This window comes from Populus trichocarpa, chromosome 13 (genome assembly GCF_000002775.5).
Source record: "Populus trichocarpa isolate Nisqually-1 chromosome 13, P.trichocarpa_v4.1, whole genome shotgun sequence".
Classification (NCBI taxonomy): domain Eukaryota; kingdom Viridiplantae; phylum Streptophyta; class Magnoliopsida; order Malpighiales; family Salicaceae; genus Populus; species Populus trichocarpa.
This window is the reverse complement of record NC_037297.2, coordinates 8259285-8282413: the sequence shown is the minus strand read 5'-3', so window position 1 is coordinate 8282413 and position 23129 is coordinate 8259285. Positions and strand designations below refer to the sequence as shown.

Here is a 23129-nt window from a genome sequence, read left to right as displayed (position 1 = left end):
TCGCTGCTGAAATTGAGTTCTCTGTAGATTCGCTGCCGAAATTAAATTGTCTACAACGAATTAACATTTGTTGTCGAAAGTGTGTTGGCTGCAGCGAATTAGCATTCGCTGCCGAAGTTGTGTTGTTTGCAGCGAATCAGCATTTGCTGCCAGAAGTGTGTGTTCTGCAGCGAATTAGCGTTCGTTGTCAAAAGTATGTTGGCTGCAGCAAATGAGCATTCACTGCTGAAGTTTTTTTATCTGCAGCGAATCAGTGCTCGCTGCCAAAATGAGTTGCCTGAAGCGAATTAGCATTTGCTATTGAAAGTGCGTTGGCTACAGCGAAGTAGCATTTGCTGTCGAATTGTGTGGCGCCTGCAGCGAAACAATTTTCGTTGCTAAATTGTATGGCCGGTAGCGAGCCAGTTTTGCTACCGAATTGTATGGCCTGTAGCGAACCAGTGTTCGCTGTCGAATTGTACGGCTTTTATAGTGAATCAGTTTTTACTATCGATTTTCTACAATAGACTCCATGATCAGAAATGACTTAAATGATTTTAACAAATTTGTTGTGTGATGGTGTAAAATGTGGAACACTTGAATGTGAACATATGGATTCCTGAAATAAGTATGGTGTTGAATGTGATTTAAGGAAGCAAATGTACTGATGTGTGGCCGTTGATGTCCTAGGTGGTGCGGCTGGGATCGGACCATCATCAGGATAAGGACAACCCACAGGTGGAATAGGTAGGTGGTTTCCGCCTTTTTCTTGTACAATGTTAATGCTTTGAAATGATTTACTTATGGATGATATATTATTGAATCCCTAATAAATGATGGAACAACGATGAAACGTTTGATTGAATTCTTGATGAATGTTGTAACGACTATGAAATGTTGATCGAGTTCTTGATGAATGTTGAAACAACGATGAAAATCCTAATGTTCTGAAATGACTTGTTGGGGAGGATATATTATTATGTTGCAATGAAAAATAAACCGACTATGAGACGTTAATTGAGCTATTATGAAATTGGGTTGCTGACGAATGTTAAACCAATTATGAAATGTTGATTGTGATTGTTGATTAGCTTCGGCTAATGGCATTCAAAATGAATAACCGGGTTGTGATTGTTGATTGGCTTCGGCTAATGGCATCCGAGATGGATGACCGGGTTGTGCTTGATGATTAGCTTATGACAGGGTTGTGATTGTTGATTAGCTTTGGCTAATGGCATCCGAGATGAATGACCGAGTTGCGTTTGATGATGATGATTAGTTTTGGCTAATGGCATTCAAGATGGATGACCGGGTTGTGATTGTTGATTAGCCTCAGCTAATAGCATTCAAAATGACTGATCGGGTTATGGATGTTGATTAGCTTCGGCTACTGGCATCCGAGATGGATGACCAAATTGCGCTTGATGATTAGTTTTGGGTAATAGCATCCAAGATGGATGATTAGGTTGTGGTTGATGATTAATTTTGGTAAATGGCATCCTAGGTGAATGGCCGAATTTAAATGTTGCGATTAGTTATGGCTAAAAGTATCCAAGGTGGATGACAGGGCTAAGGTGAAGTAATTAACCTCGATCGATGTTAAACTTTGGCCCCACAACTCCTATGGAGAGATTGGGGTGTGTGAGTGAGAAAAATACACTTAACAAAATAATAAGAGATGTACAATGAATATAAGAAATAGATGAAGGAATATATCCATTCTAAGTTAATAACAAAAAGTAACGACACTGTACTTATAATTGTTATTATTATGTTAGATTATTTACAATTCTCGTATCTATATTGTTTTGTAACAGGGACATCATACAATCAAGGTGCGTAGGAAAGCTCGTTCCAGGGGTTCACATATTTTGAAAGGTGCTTTGTAATAGTTTGTCTTAGGTATTATGTTGAATATTTACCATTCAGCATTTTTGTAAGGACTTGGAATAAAAATTATAATGGAACATGGATTTGGATGTGCGAACATGTAGATACAATGTTATAAATATATTATGTGGTATTCTTTTTTATGAGGATGTTGTGTTGTGAAATCACGTGAGGATCGTATGAAAGAAAGAACTAGTTGTGTAAAATTGATATTCGACACTCGGGTATAAACTCGTGTTGATAACGAAACTAGGACAAGAATGCAAACTCGTGAGTATGTCAATATGAAGTAACGTAAGTGTATGAATATGAAAACACAATATTGTGGGCATATGTATTGATTTTCCGTCGTATGAGAATATTGATTTACGAAAGCTATATTTGTATGATGCCATGATAAGGAAGGGAACCTAATTACTAATTCATGGAGTGTCATTGTGAGAAGTTTCAAGAACCAAAAAAAATCCACCGATTTTGGCTTTGAAAAAGCCGAGTCATTACAGTTGGTATCAGAGCACTTAGTATGGATCCTGAGGATCATTAATAATTGTGTTAATGTGATGAATTTCAGGATGGTGCACACCCGACAAGGGACACGAACTGAGCCGCCCTCCTTAGAAAGGAAGGGCGGGGGCCAAGATGCCCAAAGTTGGCAAGACGAAGATCCCTTGGATGACAGTAAGATCATATGAAGCCTTGTGAGAAATAATCGCGGTAACGGGTGAGGGTGGGATGCCTAACCAAACAGAGGAAGTACCCCAAAAAGTTGTGGGGCAATAGGAAAGGACAGATGCTCAAGCATTGACTATCCCAACAGGGGTGCCCCCACAGTATGTAGACTCGAGAATTCTTGTTCAGATAATTAAAGCAGTGATGAAGGGTATGGCCGGCTCAACTACACAAGCAACCCCCACCACGCAGATTCCATAGTTAGCCCCTGTGAGTGTCGTGACCATGGACAGCGTGGTGCTACTAGTCAAGAGTATGAGGGAAATGAGTTGCGAACCGTATATGGGGGAACAGGATGTAGAGATAGTCGGGAGATGGATTAAGAAGGTAGATGTAATATCCCCCGTTCCGGGATAAAGACAACAATCTCATGTCAACCGAAAAATAGAGTAATTAAATTTATTTTTTTCTATATATATTCATAGTGTTCGTATTAAAGTCTACCAAACTTTTGACAGAGTCTCCCCTGTACCGAAAGGTTCCAAGTTATCGACATTTAACCTGTTTACACTTTTAATAACCCGCATCTCCTAACTCAATCCCAACCCAATCATCCTGGGTCTCAATCCCACATACATCATCATACATATCAACCACAATATTTATGATATACATTATATAACAAATATTATTATGGATGGATAAAAATATAAATACGCATACATGAAACATGGTTATATGAACTACAGAGTTAAGTTCATTTAATTAAGTTTAAACATTAATTATACAAATTAAGTTATACAAAGATTTCTATGTTTACAAAATACAAGGGTATACTCCCTATAACATAGATTACAAGAAGTGAACATAAGCTAGGATATACTCCTGTCGTGCATGCAATGGTCCTGAAACAAAATACATATTATTAAAACATGAATATCACAATAAATATAACAACACAAATATCTAACAATTTAAAAAGGGCAACATGCATTTATATTTTATTCACTTTTCCCTTCTGGTTTTTCATTAGAATCTCTTTCTTGTTCAACTACTAAAAATCGTTTCCCCTCCCATTATCAACCTTCATTTCTAGATTTTATAAGATCAATCATGATTATTTCTGCTTAACACATTACCGATACTAATTTCACTGGTTTCATCATCATCACCCCGTAGGAGTCGATACAAGGTGATCCCCTTACCCGGGATCCTAACATACACTAAATGTATGATAGTCAATACATGGTTGATCCCCTTACCCGGGATCCTAACATACACTAAATGTATGCTAACCCAAACATGGCGATCCCCTTACCCGGGATCCTAAAATACACTAAATGTATACTAGTTCACACCTCAAATCACACTTCTCATATTTCCTTCGTCAGCGATAATTTCATCACTTGACAATTCACACAACAACCTTTCACCTTAAACGCATATACATTCAGAATACCATTCAGAATATCAACATCATTATGGAAACTTTCCTCCTTTCACCTAATATCCAACATTCGGTAATTCACATTTCACATTGGTAACATATTAAATCATGAAATTTAACTAGAAAGTATAGGTGCGATTCACCTACCTGCAATAGAAGCTCTACTCATGCTCCCATGCTGCTGCTGTTGCACTACGTCTGTGGTCCCTCCTGCAAATTACAAGTTTATCTCATAAATTTTCCTCACTCAAGGATATGTTTTATAAATTCCATATCAACAACCAATAAGTTTTTCTTTCAGTCATTTCTTAATATTTTATATTTTTCTCATTACACCCATTAATATAGACGTTCTTTGTCCAACCGTAGTTATCATTCCTTTCTTTATATTTGAACTGTTACTGTTTATATCTCGAATTGTTACTGTCCAACTGTTACTGTCTAGACATTGGATTGTTAATGTCCAACCGTTACTGTCTTGACATTGAACTTTTATTATCTAACCTCTCCTCATATTTTTAACTATATCTAGAGTTATAGAACTCTGTTTCAAGCGAGATTGGTCTCGTTGGAAAGCTAAGACACGAGGCTACAAGTTTTTTTAAGGAAGGAGAACCCAGTTCTGCCTCTAAGACAGTCAAAATTGCTCATCAACAAACCAGACCTACTGCCCTACAGGGTCTGTCATGACCCAGTCTCGGTTGGTGACCTATAGCTGGAGTTCTATAACTCCAAATTGAGCAAGAACAATTTCCTTAGTTAGTCAACATCCAAAAATACAATTTCTATGCAGGAACTTGATTTTAATTCCTTCATCCTCCTACCCAAAATCTCTCTGAAAGTCAAGAGACGGAACTGTCCAGATTCGCCAACCTTTCCATTTACACACAAAACATGAAGTTATCTAATTTTAGCAACTAATACTTTTTTCTCAATTCAAGTCTAAGAACCTTAATCTATAATTCAACATCCAGGCATCAATTCATAATCGACTTTGAAACGACTCATAAGACCATGTTTATAACACCTTACCCGGTAAGAATCAAGGTTTCGATCTTCAACTCCCTCCTTTTCTTTCTATTGACAGCCGACCCCCCTTCTCTTCCTGTTTAAATTTTCTTGTTAATCCCTTGCCCACAAGTGTTTATTCTACCTATAACCTTTAATTTTTGATGAGTTCTTGAAATTTTGGTGTTTCTCTTTTGATTTGCAAAAATGGATACAAAAACTTCTTCTTTTCTTTCCTTACGGTTGCTGCAGATTTTTGGTGAGAAGAGAAGTATTTATGCTCTATAATTATTCTTATTTGCATTTAGGCCCCATTTTCTTTAAGTGTATTATTTTTGCCCCCATATCTTTTTTTTTATAATTAAGTTATACCTCTTTTCTTTTCTTATAATTTCACCCTATAACTTTTAGTTTAGTTTATTTTCTTTAATTTAATCCAGCCATGATTTTTTTACCGGGGTTTACAAACAAACTATGATGCTTGTGTATCCATTTGAGTATAACTTAAGACCTAAGTATACTCGATACTAAAGAAGTATACTCATTCAGGTATGTTCTTCAAGTAGAACTTTATATATCTCACTACATATTTGGTGGTCAACCCAGTCATAGACTTCAAACCAATGTTATAAAAAAATGGCATAGCAAAATAATAAATGGAGTGTTCCCCAACTTGCATCCCCCAAGTAACATTAACTTCAATTTCACCACTATTTCACCTAATGCTTCACTAGTGAAATGTCTAGTCTAGCACTAAGAATCACATTATTTTCTTCAATATAAATGATACTATTGTTGATAGGTAAATGACATATTAGAAGATATATTATGTAAAACAATAAAATCCAAGGATATAATATAACAATCTAAAATAATAATTAATCTATCTAATTTTTAACTAATTGAACCATAATAATATCAAACACTAACTAATTAATTTATATCTAAAATTTATTATTTGCAAAAAATTACAAAATTCACATAAACCCCTAATATAAAAATTATAAATTTTGACAAAATTCATCAATCCTCACAAATTCTCCTAAAATTTATAATTTTCACAAAACTATCAATTTGATAAAATTCATTAATTCTACCCAATTCTCCCAAAATTTATCAATTCTCACAGATTCTCACTAATCATATAAAACCTAATTGATCTAATTTATATCTAATTGATTTAATTCATACCTAGTTGATCTAGAAATCTAAAAACCATTATACATTTGGCTAAACCCTAATATAGTAAAATAAATCTGAACATTCAAATTAGATTCAAATTACTTTTAAAAGTGAGATGGAGTTTTACCTTGAAGTTGTTGAAAGGGAAGTGGTGGTAGGTGAGGGAGAAGTGGGGAGTGATGGTGGTGATGAGATTTATGGGGGGGAAAGGCAAGGATATAAGTTGGCAAGGAATAATGCTAGCAAGGAACGACAATAACAAGGATGGGTGGTGGCGCTACAAGCAATGGTGAGGATGAAATTGTTTTTTGATAAGGGAGAAGAAATAGGTAGAGAGAAATGAGGGGGGAAGGGTGGTTTATCGAGGTGTTGCGCTTCTCCCACTAAACAAACCATTCAACAAAAATTTCATAGGTTGCATTACTTCTAGTAGAGCAACCCCTTATAGTTGCGCTATTAGGAGTAGGGCAACTTTTGGAAGAAAAATTTGTGAAGATTGCGTTACTTTCCTAATTACTTTTTGCAGTGTGTTTGGTTTGCCATCTTTGTTTTAGCAACTGTGTGATGCAACCATATTATTTGATAGTTTTACATATATTTACCTAGTATTTTCCTATGTTTTATATATAAAATGTCTTGATATTCTTGGTTTTATGTTTTGAAGGCACTTTTGGATGTAAGATTTAAAAAGAAGTAAATTGGAGATAATTAGCAGATTTAACCTTCGTTAGATGTTTTGTGCTGAGCTTGAGCTCTAGAAGTCGAAACAAAGTGATTCTAGTGGTAGAAAGCTAACATCCATACGTTTCTATATATAGTTTAGAAGAAAAAAAAAGAGCATCAATTTCAAGATCTACCTGCACTTGCCTTCAAAGTCAAATCTCGCATTCTGTCAGTGTTGATCTTCGACCAGTCCGACTTGAATATCTTAAGCTACAGAAGTCCATTTGATGCAAACTCAATGTTTTTGGATTCCTGACTCATAGACCTATCAGCCTACCAATTTCAGCAGAAAATGAGCTCATATGAGAGAGAGATAATTTTTCTAAGATGACACATGAATTCTGTCATCAGACATGTTTTGTGAATAAACAAGTTCAAATTACATCCCATAGCATCCAAACCGACATCCACGTCTTTATTTCGGCAATTTAGCTCCTCTAAGTCAAAAGTCAAAGCTTGAAGGTTTTATGCAAGGTTATTTCTTCTTTTTTAGGAAAATAGTTATTTAAATGTAAATTGTCTACTTAGGAAATGACTATTTTGTAGAAAATGGACTAGGGTTTTCTAGGATTTAAAAAGAAAGAGAGAAAGGAAGAGGAGGCAACCAGCCAAGAGAGAAAGAACACACCTTCCTCTAAAAACCCAAAATCATGCATTCTTCTTTCTTTTTTATTAGTTATTCAATAGACATGCAAGACTAAATTCTTTTTCTTGGTTGCAAGGACACAAAAACCTTCAGATTTCAAGAACTGTGAGATTTATTTTACCTTTTCTTTTCAGTTTATATGATGAATATGTTTGTTTTCCTATGCTTACGTCTTATGATTATTTATTTTAATTGCTAGAGCGGACTCTAAGTTATTACTGTGAACAATTTATTGCTAAGTTTGATATCAAAACCGGAGTTATGGTATATAAACTTGTGAAGCAACTGAGTTTAATAATTATGGCGGATCTACGTTATTAATCTTAGCAAGAACATTCGATCAAATCAAACATAAATTGCAGACAGTTATGTTGTCTAGATTAATCAATTTATCTAGTTCTTAAGGCTGCAATTGAATTAAATTACTATTGCGAACACTGTGGTTGTTTGGTGGTTAGAATTAGTTATACACTGAATCTGTTAACTAATCAACATAATAAAAGATAAATATTCAGAGTATAAATTGACGTTTTGTTTCCATGATCAGTTTTGATTTCTGTAGGTGGACGTTTACTTGTGACTAAGGTTTGTTTTCTTGATAAATTTTGGTTTCATTTAATTGAGCTTGATTGTTTTATTCTGTTATAGCCTAGATAATCTCAATCCCCCCTAATTGCATATCATATAACACAAAAATCTAAATTAAACCTTCCTAGTGGGATCGACCCCATGCTTACTCTATACTATCTTGTTTATTTAAGTTAGGGTAATTAATTTGTGTTACAGCGACATTGCATTAAATTTTGGCGCCATTGTCGGGGAAGTGATTTTAGTTGATTCTTGTGCTGTGATTTTTATTTGATGTGATTGTTATTTATTTTGTAAAAAAAAGAAACAAATCTTTTTTTTGCTTGCAGCGGTATTGTACAGTACGGTATAATTACTGTTCAAAAGTGATTTTTTGGTGGAATTAGGACTCGACCTTTTATTTCCTAAAAGGAAACAACGTTCTGAACAGGACTAGTCGCCTTAGCCATTAGCCCCACCATATCAAGGTCAAATTCCGCTGTTTTCTAGGGTTTTTAGGTAGTTTTTGTTTTCTAGCGTAGGATTTTCATTCCATTTACACTACTCTAAATCTCATGTGGTTGGTTTCTTTTGAGTTTTCTTGATGATTTATGTTTGTAACTTGTTCTACTAACCAAAGACAAGTGCAGGTAGATCTCGAAATTGAAAACACTTTACGCAGGTTATGAAAGGTAGCTCACGTCAACACTATGGTTGTTGCACGACAACAGACACTCAAGGAGCTTGCTGCTCCTAACGTAGAGAATCAACCATTGTGCATAAACATCGACAACAATGCCAACTTTGAGCTGAAGTCTGGTTTTATACATCTACTACCAATATTCAATGGACTTGCTGGAGAAGTTCCTCATACTCATGTCAAGGAGTTCCACATGGTTTGTGTTGACATGAAACCAAATGGATTTGATGAAGAATAGGTTAAGTTGAAAGCTTTCTCTTTCTCTTTAAAAGGGGCAGCAAAGGCATGACTTTTCTCTATTCTCCTAGGTTCCATTGGAACTTGGAATAATGGCATGAAGAAGATTTTCCTTGAAAAGTATTTCCCAGCCTCTCAAGTTGCCAACATAAGAAAAAAATATATAGGATTCAACAATCTCATGGGGAGACACTCTCCGAGTATTGGGAAAGATTTAAGCAATTGTGCATTTAATGCCCTCATCATCAAATACCCGGTTAGCTGCTCATTCAATATTTCTATGAAGGATTGATGCCTACTGACCGCAATATCATTGATGCGGCAAGTGAAGGGGCATTGGTAGATAAGACACCCGAGGCTGCATGCCAATTGATCTCAAATATGGCAGCCAACTCCAAATGATTTGGCACACGTGGAGACTTTCAAAGCAAACGAGTAAATGAGGTAAGTATTTTTAACATTAAGAATAAAGTTGATGATCTTACTTCTCTTATGCGTTCTTTGGCTAATGGAAATGTACACAATATGAAAATTTGTAGCATATGCTCCTTACAAGGACATGCTTCGGATATGTGCCCAACAATATAAGAAGATTACATTGAACAAGCTAATGCAGTTGATGGAACATTCAATGGACAACCCCAGCGAAAGTATAATCCTTTTTCCAAAACATACAATCCCGGATGGAGAGATCATCCAAACTTACGCTATAGGAACCTGTCTTAACAAGGCAATCAAGGCCGACATCTCCATTCCCATGGATTTCAGCCTTAACAGAATTATCAAGCGAGACAACCCCCTGCATTCACAAACTCCAATGTTATAGGGTCATCGAGTGATGATCTTCATGAGATGATGAAAACCTTGGCTTCTAACACAGTGACATTGCAACAAAATATCATGTCTTTTCAACAATAAACAAGGTCAAGCATTCACAACTTAGAGAAGCAAATGGGGCAAGTAGCTTCAAGTGTAGGGAAATTGGAGGCACAAATCAATGAAAAGTTGCCCTCCCAAGCATTGAATCCAAAAGAGAATATTAGTGTGATCACACTGTGAAGTGGAAAAGAACTTGAAAAGCGAAGGTTGAAACAAATTAAGATGGAGGTAGAAGAGGAGATAGAAACTGAATTGAGTATAAAGAAGAAACATCCTCTTCCTTCACAAACTAAAAAAACGACCAACACTCCAAAGGTAAGTACTAACTCATTAAATTCTAGTTTTAAAACAATTTCACCCTTTCCTTTGAGTTCTTCCAGGTCTAAGAAAGAGGATAAAGAAAAGGAGATTTTAGAGGTTTTCAATAAAGTGGAACTCAACATTCCTTTGATTGATGTTATCAAGCAAATTCCCAAGTATGCCAAATTCTTAAAGGAGTTATATACTACCAAGAGAGCCTACAAGCTAAAAGGCCATAAAATGATAAGTATAGGTGAAGTTGTATATGATGTTGTTCAAAAGAATATGTCTTTGAAGCAAAAAGGCCCAGGTGCGTTTACTATCCCATGTGTTATTGGTAATGCTAGTTTTAAAAAGGCCTTATGCAATTTAGGTGCATCCATTAGTGTTATGCCTAAACATGTTTATGATTCTCATAGTCTGGAGCCTTTGAATAAAACTAGTATTGTAATACAACTTGTATATTGTAGTTTTATTTATCCACTTGGTGTGATAGAAGATGTCCTGGTCAAGATTGATAGTTTGGTTATTCCATGCGACTTTTATATTCTTGATATCGAACGTGATTCTTGTGATTTATCAAACAACACTCCTATATTGTTTGGGAGACCATTCTTGAAAACTGCCAATACAAAAATTGATTGTGGTAAAGATACTTTGTCCATGGAAGTAAGAGATGAAAAGATTGAATTTAATTTTCATGATACAATGAAATATCCTTACAGTAATATTTATTCTATCACATGTTATGACCAAGTTGATAAGTGTGTGCAACAAGTTTTTGATTTTGATTGTGAGGACGGATTAAGCGTGGCTTTAAGTTATGGCTATGATTTTATTGAGATAGAAGAGATGGAGAGGCACATATGTGTTCCCCAAAATGTGCACAAATCAGCATTGGCTTTGTAAGCTTTACAAACCGTCCCCCATGGTAATGTCTTTGTTGATTTAGTACTTTCACATGAAAAGCTTTTGCCATCTATTTTACAGGCCCCCGAGTTAGAGTTGAAACCTTTGCCTGATAATCTGAAGTATGTATTCATTAAAGAAAATAATACACTTTTTGTTATCATAGCAAAAAGGTTGATAAGTGCGTAAGAGGAAAAACTTGTGAAGCTGTTATGCGATCACAAAACAACCATTGGATGGACTTCAGCCGACATCAAGGGCATTAGTCCCTCGATGTGTATGCATCACATACTATTGGAGGACAATGCAAAACCAACAAAGGGAAATGCGAAGAAGGTTGAATCCGCCTATGATGGAGGTAGTGAAAGCTGAAATTTTGAAATTATTAGATGCAGGAGTCATTTACCCCATCATGGACAGTAAATGGGTGGCGCCTATCCATGTGGTGCGCAAAAAGACCAAAATCATGTTGGTAAAGAACAGAAATGATGAACTCATTCCTACTTGCATCTCGAGTGGTTGGAGAATGTGTGTTGATTATAGAAAGCTTAATCTTTCTACACGCAAAGATCGTTTCTCATTACCATTCATGGACCAAATGCTTGAACGTCTAGCGGGTAAGTCTTTTTATTGCTTTATTTATGGATATAGTAGATATAATCAGATTGTTATTAATCCTGAAGATCAAGAAAAGACTACATTTACATGTCCATTTGGTACATATGCATATAGGAGAATGCCTTTTCATCTCTGTAATGCACCTGTAACTTTTCAAAGATGTATGATGAGTATTTTTTCTGACTATGTTGAAAAAATAATTGAGGTTTTCATGGATGATTTCACGGTGTATGGTGATCTTTTGATAAGTGTTTAAAAAGTTTATCTTTAGTTTTGAAAAGATGCATTGAAACTAACCTTGTCTTGAACTATGAAAAATGTTATTTTATGGTAGAACAAGGAATAGTTCTTAGGCAAGTTGTGTCTTCTCGTGGATTAGAGATTGATAAAGCTAAAATAGATGTCATTTCATCATTGCCTCACCCCTCATACATGAGGGAAGTTCATTCTTTTCTTAGCCATGTAGGTTTCTATCGATGTTTTATCAAAGATTTCTCGAAGATTACAGCACCCTTGTGCAAATTATTAGCCAAAGAAGTGAATTTTGTGTTTGATCGAGCATGTAAATATGCCCATGATGAGCTTAAAAGGCGTGTCACATCTGCCTCTATCATCCAACCACCAAACTGGGATGAGCCTTTCGAGATAATGTGTGATGGAGTGACTATGCAGTAGGAGTTGTGCTTGGGCAAAGAATAGGGAAGAATTTGCATGTTATCGCATATGCTTCCCGCATGCTGGATGTAGTGCAATGCAATTACTATACTACTGAAAATGAACTTTTTTGCAGTGGTGTTTGCTTTTGAAAAATTCAGGTCATATCTATTTGGTATAAAAGTCATTGTTTTTACTGACCATACAGCTTTAAGGTATCTTTTTTTAAAAAAAGAAGTCCAAACCAAGATTGATTAGGTGGATCTTGCTTTTACAAGAATTTGATCTTGAGATCAAAGACAAAAAACGGTGTTGAAAACCATGTGGTTGATCACTTGAGTCGACTAAGGACCAAGGATATACAATCCGAAACAATAAGAGAGACATTCCCCGACGAGCAGTTATATGTGTTACATTCCTCTACAAGACCAAGGTTATTTAAAACGTGTTTTAACTCGTAAAATCATACGATTTTACGAGTCAAAAGGCGTAAAATGTGTAAAATCAGGTTTAAAACTTGAAAACCAATAAAATTAGTCAAACTCGCGTAAAATCAGGTCAACTCGTAAAAAACATGAAACCCGGTCCGATTTCACGATTTCACATGAAATGAAAAACAACTGCTGACTCCCCCGCTCGACACTCCAAGTCCACGTCTCCACCCTTCCCCTTTTCGGCTTTTCCCTTTCTCCTTTTCCTTTTCCCCTTTCCCCAAATTGCCAGCAGCCCAGCAGATTAAGAAATCGATTCCACTCTCCACTCACCAGCAACGCCTCTGAAGTCTGATCTGAATCTAATTGTCTTCACTCTCCACTCTCTCAGCTGGTTTTGCTTGCTATCGAGATCCAAATTCCAGAATGTTCTTGGCGAGAAGAAGGTAAGAATTTATTCACAAGCTTTGTTTTTTCTATTCGGTATTCCCGATGTGATGCTATAAGAAATCAAGTCACGGGTTTTTCATTTTTTTTGTTAGACTTTTTTGCTAGAAATATTAGAGTTGCGAGAAAGTTAATATATGAATAATGGTGGTGATTCTAGTGAATTTTGTATAGGAAATTAAATAAAGAATTAACAGCTAAAATTGCTTTTGGCCTTGAATGGTGGTCAGGAGTGCTAACCATTATGTAGGCATTTTGAATGTATAAATTTGGAATAGAAACTAAAGAGTGGGTTCAATATTGATTGAATGATGAGCAGCCTTCACTTTTGCATCATGTATCTCACAATTGGTAGAGGGCATTTTGTTCGTCTGTAGAGCAACCAACTGTTATGTGAGGATAAGGCATAACATATTTTGCTGAGAAGTGAAGGCATTTCTCACTTATTTGTACATGGAAAACTCTTATTGGGTTTTCGCTTTGATCCTTTTTTGTTTCTGTACTTGTTTCTGGAGTCCATTTGCAAATAATGTGAACATTTTCATTGGATAACCTGGGATTACGAGTTGTTTATAGAAGTTATATAGAATGTGAACATTTTGCTGATAAGTGTATGTTTTAGGTTCTTTTGGCAAGTGTCCTGTTCTGTGTCCTCTTTCATTATCTTTCTATCTAAGAGCATTTGATGGGGTTGTAGGACTTCTATGTTTTTTGTTTGATTCATTGATTTTCCTTTGTTCATCTATCTCTACTTTATATGCAACTTGGTTTTCTTCTAAACCATAGTAGTATTGATTATTTTCAGTCTGCTTGATGCGATTTAACTTTGAGTAAGTGCATGCATCTTCAATTCTTCAAGGAGTAAATTGCACATATATACTACCTATAAAGTAATTGCTCTAGAAATAAGTAACAAGACTGCCGAGCATGCATGCTCTCCATTTATTATGTTTTATTTTGTTTTTAGAATTGGCATTCAACATGCATCAATATTTGTAATTATTGATGCATAATTGTATATATTGATTCTTGAACTGCAGGATACATGGTATCTAAAAAAACTACTAGTGGCAATAGCCTTGACGTGGGATGACAATATGATATAGATATTGATAAGAAGTCAAGAAGAGTTCAGTACAAGTATTGTCAGAAAATTATCAGTGGAGGCATTTACCGTTTCAAGCATCATTTGGCTTGCACTCGAAAGGATGTTGAGTTATGCCAGCAAGTACCAGAAGATATAAAGAAATTTTGAATGTTTTGGTGAAAAATCAAGAAGCAACTAAGAAGAAAAGAAAGGTTTTCCAATATATTGGAAAAGATGAAGATAATGATGGAGGGAATGAAATTACCTCGGTGGACAAAGGAAAGAGAGCAAAGGAGAGTGGAAGTACACAAACCACCATCAATCAGCTGCTAAAAAAGGATCTTAGAGAAGAAGCATGTCAATAAATTGCAAGATTTTTCTACACTAGTGCAATTCCATTTAATTGTGTGAAAAACTCTGAATTTGTTAAGGCACTTGAATTGGTTGCAAAACATGGGCCAAGTTTTAAGCCTTCATCTTACCATGATATTAGAGAGAAGTATTTGAAGCAATAAGTAGATCACACGATGAACTTGCTTGAGGAGTACAAGTTAGAATGAAAAAAAAACAGGTTGCTCAATGATGTCTGATAGATGGACTAATAAGAAAATGTGTTCTATTTGCAACTTTTTGGTTAATAGTCCTAAAGGGATAAAAAAAATTTTTATCATTAGTAGATACCTCTAATATATCCAAGACTGCTGATAAGGTATTTGAGATGTTGGATACTATTGTGGAGAGGATTTTAGAGGAAAATATGGTGCAAGTAGTCACTGACAATGCTGCAAATTATAAGGCAGTAGGGCAATTGTTAATGGGAAAAAGAAAAAGATTGTTTTAGACACCATGTGCTGCCCATTGTATTGACTTGATATTAGAAGATTTTGAGAAGAAACTAGAGGTCTATCAAGTAACTATTGCTAATGGAAGGAGAATCACCTCATACATATATTCTAGATTTGCTACTGCATACTTAACTCTTGGATGTTTGAGTGATTGTAAGATACAGTTGATGACAATGTTTACTTCCATCCAGTGGAGGTTATATAGGTTTTCAAAAATAGAAGAAGGGAAGCGAATTCAAAGTTGTGTTTTGGACAACAAGTTTTGGCATGATGTCACTATATGTATTAAAGTAGCATATTCTCTGATAAAAGTTCTTCGATTAGTTGATTCAGATGAGAAACTAGCTATTGGGTTTTATATATGAAGCAATGGATCAAACAAAAGAGAAGATACAAGTGAATTTTGGTTATGTGAAAAAAAGGTATTGATTATATATCTTACTAATTATTTATTTACTACTATCAGTTGATACATAATGTTTATTTCACTTTTATATTATTTAATTTAATGTTGATGATAATATTCTTATTTTTATTTTGTAGTTATATACCTATATGGAATATCATTGATGCAAGATGGGAATTTCAACTTCACAAGCCTTTACATGTAACAGCTTATTACTTGAATCCTCATTATCATTATAATTCTAATTTTAAAGTTAATGCCAACATTAAAATTGGATTATATCAATGTTTAGAAAGGATGGTGCCCGATTCAAGTGAAAGGTGTAAAATTGACTTACAACTTGATTCATTCAAGGATGCAAATGGGTTGTTTGGTATTGAGGCTGCCAAGATAACAAGGGATAAAAAAAACTCCAACTAAATGGTGGGATTCTTATGGGGATGAATGTCCAGAGCTACAAAAATTTGCAATTCGAGTTATAAGCTTGACTTGTAGTTCATCTGGATGCGAGCGAAACTAGAGTGTATTTGAGATGGTAAGTTTTTTTCTTCTTAATTTTAATGTTTTTATATTTGATAAGAATCTTATATGTTATCAATTTGAATTGCTTACATAGGTTCATACAAAACAAAGAAATCGTTTGCACTAGAAAAAAAATGAATGTCTTGGTATTTGTAATTGCAATCTAAAATTAAATGATAACCAAGTCAAAAAGCAAGCTAATGATTTTAGTGAAGTTTTTTATCATCTCTTGTCTGATGATGATTGGATAACCGAGGGAGAGAAACATGATGGTTCATCAAACTTTGATTTGCTTGGTGTCATTGATAGTGCAACACGAAGGAAAAATGATAAAGAAGATGAAAGTGACGATGAAAAAAATCTTAACGATGCTGAAATGGAGTGTCATGGAACTGAAGATGATTTAGAGATTCAGAATGATGTCAATCTAGATAATTTAAGAAGCTTAGAGTTAAATATTGTTGAGAATATTGGTGTTGGTGTTGGTACTAGTAATAGCACTAATGTTCATAATATCGGTGCTGGTATTAGTAGTAGCAGTAATAATCCTTTAGATGGTAATGATTTTGATGAATGTTTTAGGAATAATAAGGAAGATAAAGGCAATGAGGTTATGTTTAGTTTTCATGACACACCAACAGATTGTTTGTTTTAGGTTTGTTAACTTTTAGTTAATGAAATTCTATGGACATGTATGAATTTTTATTTGAATTATGTATTTTAAAGTGTTTGGACATTTGTATTGTTTATTTCACTTTTATTTTAATTGTGTTATATTATTATTTACTACTTGACTGGATCTTGCAATTTAGTTAAAATATTTTACTTGCGATTTTATGATTTTAGTTAAAATGTTTTACATGCGATTTTATGATTTTAGTTAAAATGTTTTACATGCGATTTTATGATTTTACGATTCAAGTTTATATTGTATGTTTCGTGTTGTGTCAAAAAAGCATTTTTGACAACCTTGTACAAGACCATGGTATGCTGATTTGGTGAACTATTTAGTCACCAAAGAATTCCCTCCAGGTTTGTCTAAATCCCAAAAAGACAAGTTACGAGCTGATGCTAGATATTATTTTTGGGACACTCCTTACCTGTGGGAATTTTGTGTGGATCAAGTAGTTAAGAGATGTGTACCACAAGAAGAATTTCATTCCATTCTTACTTTTTATCATTCTCATTTTTGTGATGGGTATTTTGGAGCAAAAAGAACGACCCACAAGGCCCTTGAAAGTGGTCTTTATTGGCCTTCTAATTTTAAGGATGCATATCACTTTTACAAATCATGTGAAAAATGTCAAAGAATAGGTAATATCACTCATAAGAATCTAATGTATTTAACGAATATTCTTGTATGTGAAATTTTTTATGTTTGAGGTATTGATTTTATGGGTCCATTTCCTTCTTCTTTTGGTAATTTTTATATCCTTCTGGCTATTGATTATGTGTCCAAATGGATTAAGGTGAAAGCCACAAGAACTAATGATTCTAAGGTTGTTTTAGATTTTATTAGGACTTCACATATTTGACAAGTTTGGAATCCCTAAAGCTATCATTAGTGATCGTGGCACTCATTTTTGCAATCTTTCAATGGAAGCATTACTCCGCAAATACCATGTGACTCATCGGACTTCCACAGCCTACCACCCTCAAACAAATGGCCAAGCTGAAATTTCAAATGGAGAAATCAAGTCCATTCTGGAGAAAACAGTGCAGCCTAACCGACGAGATTGGAGTTTTTCGACTTGGTGATGCACTTTGGGCTTATCGGACTACTTACAAATCACCTATAGGAATGTCACCTTATAAGATGATTTATGGAAAAGCATGTCATCTACCAATGGAGCTTGAGCACAAATCGTTTTGGGCCATTAAACAATGTAGCTTGGATTATGATGCTGCTAGGATTGCAAGAAAGTTGCAATTGCAAAAGTTAGAAGAGATACGAAATGATGCTTATGAGAATGCAAGGATTTACAAAGAAAAGACCAAGAGTCTTCATGACCAAATGATTACAAGAAAGGAGTTTCATGTTTGAGACAAAGTCCTTCTTTATCATTCATGTTTGAAACTTTTTTCTGGAAAGTTGTGCTCTCATTGTATTGGACCCTTTGTTGTTTCTAATGTTTTTCCTTATGGTGCAGTTGAATTTCCATGTTCAGAAACAAACAAAGTGCTCAAGATCAATGAGCATCGCTTGAAACCTTTCTATGAAGGTTGGACGATAGAAATCACCGCTTTTGTGGAGTTAGCTGAACCGATCAATAAAGCATGAGCATACGATGTGTCACGCCAATGACATAAAACAAAAGCACTTACTAGGAGGCAACCCAACACAAAAGGAAAAAAAATAGATTTGCTTTCTTTTTCCCTATCTTTTATTTTTTGCATTTTACTTTATTTTTGTTATTCTCTTATATTCCATTTCTTTTATTTCAACTTTGAGGACAATGTTGTGTTTAAAGTGTGGGGGTATGAAGAGAATTTGATTTTCTTTGTTGTTTCAAAAAAATATATATGTTTGATCTTTTGAACTCTTATTGGTTTATGAGAATATGAGTATTATGTATGAGAATTAGTTGAGAAAGATGAAAATATAAATCAAATGAATGAGTATGCATGCAAGTTTTAAAGTTTAATTAATTTAGGGATTGACTTTGAAAATATGTCATGTTGACTTTATAGTGTTATACCAATGCAAACTTTTGAGTCTTCAACATTATATTCTTTGATTGTGCATTCTTTCAATGATATGTATCTCTAGAACTTGTTTCATATCTTATTAAGATTACATTCACATTACATGCGTATATGAAGATGATAAAGGCATTAGGAATTTTAACCACTTGAGCCAAAAAGCCAACCTAAAACATATTATCCCTAGTAAGCCTTTTTGAGCTTGTTTATCTTTTCTTTGCTTTACCCATGTGTAAGCCTTAACTTTTTATATGTTTTCCTTTTCCCCTGGCTAAGGATTAGTAGAGCATATACTTGTTTATATCTCATGGATCATGATTGGAAATTATGTGAAAAGAAAAAAAAAGTGATGCTTGATGAAAAGATGGGCAAAGTTGCCAAAGGTCAAAGAAAAAAAAAACAAAAAGAAAGAAAAAGAATATAAAAGAAAAGTGTTCCTTTGTGTTCTTAAGATTTTCTGTTGATGGAACTTAAAATCAAAAGACGTTAAGCATTGGTTGTAAACACCCAACAAAAAAAAAGAGCTAAGCTAAAACGACTCCACCGTCGCTGTCGATTTCTGGATCGGCAGCGGCACAGTTTTTGCTGTCGATTTCTCGGTAGCGGCACAGTACTTGGTTGCCAATTTCAGAATCAGCAGCAACAAAGCTTTGGGCTACCGATTTCTGAATCGGCAACGGCACAGTTTGAGGCTACCGATTTCCGAATCGGCAGCGACATAGTTTGATGCTGATTTCTGAATCGACAGCATCCCAATTTTGCTGCCGATTTCTGGATCGGTAGCGGCACAGTACTTGGCTGCTAATTTCAAAATCGACATCAGCAAAGCTTTTGGCTGCCGATTTTTGAATCGACAGCGGCACAGTATGGGCTGCGGATTTCTGGATCGGCAGCGGCACAGTTTTTGCTGTCGATTTCTGGATCGGCAGTGGCATAGTTTTTGGCCGCTGATTTTTGGACCAGCAGCGGCACAATTTGGCTGCCGATTTATGAATCGGCAGTGGCGTAGTTCTCGCTACCGATTTTTGAATCGACAGCGATGCAGTTTGTGGCTGCTGATTTCTAAATCGGCAGCAACACTGTCAAACCTAACAAAAAATTATTGTTAGACCAACCTATGCTAGGGGAGAATGGGAATAGAAACCAGCCCAAAGATATGACAAAAGGGGGATAAGGGCAACCTTGGTCCAACATCCAAACAGCCATTTACATTTAAGAGGGGTATAAATGCAACAAAGAGAGAGAAAGGGGCACTCTTTCCAAAACGGGCTGCATGCTCTTGCCTTCTTCCTCTCCCTGAAAATCTGCCTGCAACAGCTGCATGCACCACCTTTGAATGCTATAGAAGAAGGGTGGCCAATGAAAAGACAGAAGTGGTCGAAGCCATAGAAGGAGAAGGAGTTCAGGCCCCTTCCCCATAACTAGCCAGCAGTTATGACTACAACAACAACCACCCTCTCTAAGGAGAAGACCCAGATACACCAGCTGCATGTCCCCTGCCTTGAGTGTTTGAAGAAGAAGAAGAAAGCTAGGGAGTTACGTTGATGAACGTGAGGTAAGAGAAGTATTTTCCTTTGCTGGTTGTTGCCTCCCGATTTCATAACAAGGAGGGGATGAAAACCCCAAAGTAGAAGGTTTAGTGTTCATGTACTCATAGTATTGGAAATAATTAAATGAAAGATCTAAGGGGAATAAGATGAAGAAATGCAGAAATTATGATCTTGTTGAACTCGTAAGGACATACCTGAACTAAAATAGAATGCATAATGGTGTTATTATCTTGATTATTGCATGTATGATAGAAGAACTTGTGTTAGAAAGGATTATGTATAGAATTGTGTAGTCATTGGGACCTTAAACCCTACTGAAACCAAAACTGGAATTATGTTGGTGTTAATGACATAAATTTCTGTTTGTGTTTGATGAAATTGTATAATAATATGTTAAGATGATGTTATGTGCAGAATTATGTTATATGCAGCGAATTAGTTTCGTTGCTGAATTAAGTGGTCTGCAGCGAATTAGTTTTGCTACCCAATCAAGTGGTTTGCAGCAAATTAGTTTCGCTGTCGATTTGTGTTATCTGCAACGAAGGAATTTTCATTGTCAAATTATGTTATCAGCAGCAAATTAGTTCCGCTGTCGAATGGTGTTGCCTGTAGTGAATCAGTTTCACTGTCGAATCGTGTTATCTGTAGCGAATCAGTATTCGCTGCCGAAATTGCGTTGTCTACAGCGAATTTATAATTTGCTACTGAAATTTTGTGTTCTGCAACGAATTTGGGATTCACTGCCAAAGTTGTATTGTCTGCAGCGAATTTGTGACTCGCTGCCGGAATTGAGTTGTCTACAGCAAATTAGCATTCGTTGCCTTGTGGCATTAGCAGCGAAACAGTTTTCGCTGCTGAATTGGACAGCCTGTAGCGAACCATTTTTTGGTGCCAAACTGTCCGGCCTGCAGTGAGTTAGTTTTCGCTGCCGATTTCTATAATAGGCCTCTAGAGCAGAAATGACTCAAATGCTTGCAACAATTTCATTGTATGATGGTGTAATATATGGAACACTTGAATGTGAACATATAGATTCTTGAAATAAGTATGGTGATGAATGTGATTTAAGGATGCAAATATACTGAATTGTGACATTAATGTCTTAGGTGATACGGTCGAGATCGAACCATTGTCGAGACAAGGACAAACCGCAGGTGGAACAAGTAGGTGTTTTCCACCTTCTTCTCATATGATGTTTATGTTTTGAAATGATTTACTTATGATGATATATTATTGAATCCTTGATGAATGATGAAACAACAATGAAGTGTCCGATTGAATTCTTGACGATTGTCGAAACGACTATGAAATGTTGATCGAGTTCTTGATGAATGTTGAGTCGATGATGAAAATGTTAATGTTCTGAAATGACTTGTTTGAGGTGGATATATTATTGCGTTGCGATGAATATTAAACTGACTATGAGATGTTGATTGGGCTATTATGAATTTAGGTTGCTAATGAATGGTTGTATGAGTATTACGAAGGATCTATTGTTGTATTTTATTGAATGTAATTATGATGAATGGTTGTACGGGTACTACGAAGGATCTACTGTTGTATTTTATTGAATGTAATTGTGACGAATGGTTGTATAAGTATCACGAAGGATCTACTGTCGTAATATACTGAGTGTTAATTATCATGAATGGTTGTATGAGTATTACAAGGGATCTAGTGTTGTATTATATTGATCATTAATTGTCATGAATGGTTGGATGAGTAATACAAAGGATGTACTGTTGTGTTATACTGAATGCAAAACTATATGGAATGTTTGTTTATGTATTACAAATGATTTGTTATCGTGTTTACTGAAGTTAAACTATTACGGGACATTTGTACGAGTATCACGAAGGGTCTACTATTATGTTACAATGAATGTCAAATTGTTATGAATCGTTTGAATGAGTTATTCAAAGGATATTACCATGTTATAGTGATTTCATAAACCGCCTCTAGAACGTTTGATTGGTTAATGATTAGCTTCGACTAATGGCATCCGAATGGATGACCGGGACAATTAATTGATTAGCTTCGGCTAATGACATCCTAAGTGGATGACCAAGATAAATGATAATTAACTTCGGCTAATGGCATTTGAATGGATGACCGGGACAAATGTTTGATTAACTTCGGCTAATGGCATCCGAATGGATGACCGGGATAATTGATTGATTAGCTTCGGCTAATGGCATCCTAAGTGGATGACCGAGATAATTAATTTATTAGCTTCGGCTAATGGCATCCGAATGGATGACCAGGACAAATGTTTGATTAGCTTCGACTAATGGCATGGCATCCTAAGTGGATGACCGGGATAAATGTTGATTAGCTTCGGCTAATGGCATCCAAGATGGATGACCGAGATAATTAATTTATTAGCTTCGGCTAATGGCATCCGAATGGATGACCGGGACAAATGTTTGATTAGCTTCGACTAATGGCATCCAAATGAATGACCGGGATAATTGATTGATTAGCTTCGGCTAATGGCATCCTAAGTGGATGATCGGGATAAATAATGATTAGCTTCAGCTAATGGTGTCCGAGATGGATGATCGGGTTATGATTGTGATCAGTTTCGGCTAATGGCATCCTAAGTGGATGACCGAGATAAATGTTGATTAGCTTTGGCTAATGGTATCGAGATGGATGACCGAGACAATTAATTGATTAGCTTCAGCTAATGACATCCTAAGTGGATGACCAGGATAAATGATGATTAGC

The 23129-nt window shown here is 35.5% G+C and overlaps 1 pseudogene; it reads left to right on the top strand.

Annotated features, from left to right (window-relative positions):
• The first annotated feature begins 14607 nt into the window (after nt 1–14607).
• Nucleotides 14608–18427, top strand: LOC127904205 (uncharacterized; annotated as a pseudogene).
• The last annotated feature ends 4702 nt before the right edge of the window (nt 18428–23129 follow it).